Below are 5994 nucleotides of genomic sequence, written 5' to 3' on the forward strand. Positions count from 1 at the left end.
TTGAATGGGAAACGAAGGTTTCACACAACTCAAGGATTTACCAAATCCTCAGTTTCACAACAAAGCAGGGAAATTTAAACTCATCGTCAAACTGAAGATTAATTGCCCATTGTGAAATTCTTTGGATAACAAAATGATAGATGCTGAAGTTTCAAACATCTCTTTGACCATGTCACACATACTGTTAATCTTCCTAATGGATACAAAAGCTTTCCTTACCACCTCACTCTGTTTTTAACACCATGCAAATAAAGTAGTCAAGCAAAATCACATTAAAAACATTAACAACTTAAAATGCCCAAGCAGATGTTTTGTGTCATCTACAATCCCATTGTGAGTAACCTCTCTAGGGGTAACATGTCATAACCAATACACTCCTGCTCAAAAATAAAATAAAAATAAAATAAAATCCTAATTATCATTCCAGTATTACTGAGTGAAAAATATTGGTAGAAAGTTTTAAGGCACGATTGGGCTGACGTAGAATGGAAATTCTTGTGATAGGGTTTTAAAGGAATTTACAAACCTCCCAGGAGATACTGGCTTTAAACAAAGAACACGTCTGGATTTCTCGGATGGGGGGGGGGCGCTACATGCAAATCAACTCAGAAGTAAGCTTGAGTTAAATTGGACTTTTGCCAAATAAACTGAAACATCTGCAAGAAAACCACCAAGCTCAGAGAGCACTAAGGATACTAAAGTCCTTCTCCTCCTCCTCACCGCAAACCCCACTTCCTTCCAGCACTGATGATGTTACCTAGTTGGGTAATGAAACATCTGCAAGAAAATCACCAAGCTCGGAGAGCACCAAGCACCCCACAGTCCTCCTCCTCCTCCTCCTCCTCCTCCTCCTCCTCCTCCTCCTCCTCCTCCTCCTCCTCTTCACCACAAACCCCACTTCCTTTCAGCATTGATGATGTTACCTAGTTGGGTAATGAAACAGCTGCAAGGAAATCACCAAGCTTGGAGAACACCAAGCATCTCCACAGTTCAACCCTGAGCTACAAATATTCTCTCATATTGAAACATCCAGAGTCTTAGAAATACAGTTTTATGTGAGAGCTAATATTTCCTACCCAGGTCAGTATGAATGTCCGCGCTCCTACAACACACTTAAAGTTGGATCCATTTTGTGGAGATGGCCGTATCATTAGAAATTTCATCAGGTCTTCTGAATCTTGCTTGGGCAAACTGGTAGCTATTAATAATCTCTATTCGCTGAACCAGTAAAGGAGCATATTTGTAGCTCAGAGTTGAACTGTGGGGTCCTTGGTGCTCCCTGAGCTGGGTGGTTTGCTCTCATTTGGTGACCCACACTGTAAAATGAGAGCAAACCACACTCCTTTTTAGCACTGATGATGTTATCTAGTTGGGTAATGAAATGTCTGCAAGAAAACCACCAAGCTCAGAGAGCACCAAGGACCCATGGTCCTCCTCTCCTCCTCCTCTCCACAAGCCCTCCTCCAGAGGTCTTCAAACTCGGCCCTTTTATGACTCATGGACTTCAACTCCCAGAATTTCTCAGCCAGGCATGCTGGCTGAGGAATTCTGGGAGTTGAAGTCCATGAGTCATAAAAGGGCCAAGTTTGAAGACCCCTGCCCTACTCCCTTCTAGCACTGATGATGTTACCTAGTTGGGTAATGAAACATTTGCAGGAACACAACCAAGCTCAGAGAGTTATAAGGATCCCTCATCTCTTCTCTGTTTTTAACACATCATTTAAGTTGAAGATGATCTTATGAACTGGTGAGATATTCTTATTTGGCTCTTTCCATATCATGGACTGTTGACATTCAACAATTCCACGTTAAATGAGAAACATTCCATAAACTGAAGAGGTATCACCCTTGAGAAACATACTCTCAATCTTAGAATGGGCCGGCTATGCAAATGTACCATTCCCCCCCCCCTCTGTGTGCTATCATGAGTAAGAGTAAGGATGCATGAAGGTGTTTGTTTTCACTATCACTCCTGTTAGCAACTTAAAACATAGGCCTACACTTCTTCCTGTCTTAGCCATGGCTTCATTTTAAAAGAATCTGCTGCTGAGCACCGAAATTCTTTTAACAGATTCTAGTAATGTATTTATAATAAAGAGTTAAACAGATGAAATAGTTCTCTTCCCCCCCCCACCCCCAGAGAATTACTGTAGGACTGCCTCATCTAAGCTACATAAATCTGACTGACCACTAGCCTTAGGAAAGAAATATAGAAAGCTAGCCATACAGATTTTTTTGCAACCCAGATACAGTGGAGTAGGTCAGTGGGAAAATCTGAGTTTTATGGAGAAGAGGCAAGTTTTTCTTTTTCCAGGGTATTTAGCTGTTTTCCCTTGGAATTCGGATTTGTGCTCGGCTTAGAGTTCTGAAATCAATAAGAACGTTAGTCGGAACTAACTTAAATCCCACTGATAAAACATGTTTTATTCTAGCACAGGCCTTGATGGACATGCTAAAATAAGTCAGTCCAGCTGATTATATATGAAACCAAGCTGATCAGATATGAGACTGAATCTTGAGCTTTAAGAGCAGATGTATGTGCCCAATAGAATGTATTGTGAACAATTGCAGGATTGTATTCAGGTGGGAAAGATCACACGTGAAGTTCAAATTTAATTGATTGATTGCTCACGTCTACGGACAAGAATCTACTCAACTAATGTTTAGCACTAGATGAGGGGTTGAACTTGTGGGAATGTAGAGATTCTAGGCTGATTCCCCTTTTGACTCTGTCCCCAGGTTTCTGCCACTCCTTCCCTTACACACTATGATGTAAGCTTTCTCCCTTTTGTGTATGCATTCTGACATCACATGAAATCAGTAGAGCTTTCATTGGGATGACACAATGCTACTTTCATCATTTTGTCCAAAGGAAGAAGAACTGTGGTCTCCAACAATATGATTATGGTTCTTGTCAATGATTGAATTTTCAGTCAGTTAACAGGCATCATAAACCATCTTAAGCAGATATTCAGGGATCCTGTCATTAGAAGATGTGAGTGTTCAGCATCAACACTTTGTGATTACAACTGAAGACAACGCTTTTGACCTGTCTTTTCCCCGCCATTTTAAACAATCTAATTCTTATATATATATATATATATATATATATATATATATATATATATATATATATATATATATATATATATATATATATATATATATATATATATATATATATATACATATATATATATATATCTTCATCTGGATCCCTACTACGTTCCTACTGTGACGAGAGTTAACCCCTTCAGTTTAGCCTTGGTAGAAACAATAGACTTCTTCTGGACTTTAAGGAACCCTGGAATGGCATATGTTCATATGTTAAATGAGATTCAGGTACAGTTCTCATGAGAACAGCACAATAAAAAACCAGCAAGGAGTAAACAGTCAGCCGTGTGCTGCAGCTGCCAAAACAGCCGACACAGTGCTAGGCTGCATTTAACAGAGGGACAGAATCAAGATCACGTGAAGGCCACACTTGGAATCCTGCATCCAGTTTTGGTCACCACAATGTAAAAAAAGATGCTGAGACTCTAGAAAGAGTACAGAGAAGGGCAACAAAGATGATCAGGGGACTGGAGGCTAAAACATATAAAGAACGCTCCCTAGAGACTAAAATGGAAGATCTGTAACTTGAGCTGGCCACGAACAAGGAGTGTATATCGGAGGTGGTGGCCCTGTGAGAGCTGTATGCAATGAAATTTAGTTTTCATGTATGCCGATTGGTGTACATATCAAAGTAACAATAAAGTTGTTGTTGTTGTTGTTATTATAAAGCTTTTATTCATAAAACATGAAACTCAGTCAACTGAACACTCAAATTGACTGGCACTAATGGTTGACACAGGTTGCTGCCAGCATCCTAGGTATCAACCAGGTTGTTATTGTTGTTGTTTTATTTTTTTATTTTAATTCCATTTATAACCTGCCCTTCTCCGAAGACTCAGGGCGGCTTACAAGCTTAGCAGTAGCCTTCATTCTATTTATATGCCTGCTTATTAGGGCTTTCACACACACCCCAAGCGGCATTATCACAAAGTCAGCTTATTGCCCCCAACAATCTGGGTCCTCATTTTACCTACCTCTGAAGGATGGAAGGCTGAGTCAACCTTGAGCCTGGTGGGATGCGAACCTGCACTAATTGCAGGCAGCTGGTGTTACTGTTGATGTTGTTTGTTGTTGTTGTTGTTATTGTTGTTGTTGTTGTTGTTGTTGTTGTTGTTATTATTATTATTATTATTATTATTATTATTATTATTATTATTATTATTATTATTATTATTATTATTAGGCTTTGCTTGTTTGTGCGGACCAGTTGCTGGCCTGCTACGACCCGGTACTGGTCCACAGACCAGTGATTGGGGGACCCCTGCTCTAGATCTTTCATAGATCTTCATTTTTCCACAGCTCCTATATTGGCTTGAATTGATAGCTTCTCTCCTTAAAGCAGCCTTGGGACCAGTGTTGTATAATTGTTGCAGTGTCTTGCAAGGATTGGGGAGCACCACCGCCGCCTTCTTCTGCAAAAATGGGAGCTTGCTCTGATGGGGTTCTTTGGCTGCAATTCTCAAGTTAGTAGCTGGCAGCTCCATTCAATCTAACCCCCTTAGGCTATCAAAGATTGCTATCCAGCCTTGTCGGATTGCCATGTACCACCAGGAAAAGCTTTAAAAATGCAATTATGGTTTGGGAGTATTAGTTGAATATGATTCCAGCTAGCATTCTTAAGATTCTTATCTAAAAAACTTGGCTGCTTGCTTGCAAACCAGGAGCATAGCTCATGTCACTGCTAATGCTAGCAAGGCAACTATTTTTCTCCAAACTGTGCAGAAGTATAATGTTCATATCAGATCAGGGCAATTGGCTAAAAAAAAAAGGGGGGGACCTGTTCAACTGAAGTTTGCTCACAAACTTTAATACAGGTAGTTCTGAACTTTGTTGTTGTTGTTGTTGTTGTTAGCTGCGAGGTCGTGTCCGACCCATCGTGACCCCATGGACAACGTTCCTCCAGGCCTTCCTGTCCTCTACCATCTTCTGGAGTCTATTTAAGCTCAGGCCTACTGCTTCAGTGACTCCATCCAGCCACCTCGTTCTCTCTCGCCCCCTTCTTCTCTTGCCTTCAACCTTTCCCAGCATGAGGCTCTTCTCCAGTGAGTCCTTCCTTCTCATTAGGTGGCCAAAATATTTGAGTTTTAGCTTCAGGATCTGGCCTTCTAAAGAGCAGTCAGGGTTGATCTCCTCTAGGACTGACCGGTTTGATCGCCTTGCAGTTCTGAACTTACAACCGCAATTAGCACCCAGAATTTCCACTGCTAATTAAGGCGGTTGTTAAATGAATTATGCATGATTTGACAACCCTTTTTGATGAGAGTGAAGCGAATCGCATCCACTGTTAAGTGAATTGTGGGGTTCTCGAGGAAACTGAGCTTCCCCCTTTGACTTTGCTTGTTAAGAGTCAGTTGGGAAGGTTAAAAATGACAAATTGCACTTGCAACCATCATAAATACCTTCAGATTGTCAAGGGCTTGAATTTTGATCCTGTCATCGCGGGGATGCTGCAAGAATTGTGAGTTGTAACTTTCGGTCACTAAATGAATGGTTACAAGTTAAGGACTACCAGTAGGAGAAACGCCAAGGTTGGTTTCGGATAAGAAAACGTAGCAGAGGATTTGCACCCTTTTCACTGTGGATTCCTTCATGCTCTTTGAGCTTGGTTGTTTTCTTGCAGACATTTCCTTACCCAGCTAAGTAACATCATCTGTGCTAGAAGGCGGTGGGGTTTACTCTATGTTTAGGTTGTGGGAAAGTGGCTTGACCTGTCAAGTGTTCTGGGTGGTTTATTGATTTGTTGTTGCTAGCTGCGAAGTCATGTCCGACCCATTTGCGAACCCATGGACAACGTTCCTCCAGGCCTTCCTGTCCTCTACCATCTTCTGGAGTCCATTGAAGCTCACGCCTACTGCTTCAGTGACTCCATCCAGCCACCTC

The sequence above is a fragment of the Vipera ursinii genome, assembly GCF_947247035.1.
Source record: "Vipera ursinii genome assembly, chromosome: 6".
Classification (NCBI taxonomy): Eukaryota; Metazoa; Chordata; class Lepidosauria; order Squamata; family Viperidae; genus Vipera; species Vipera ursinii.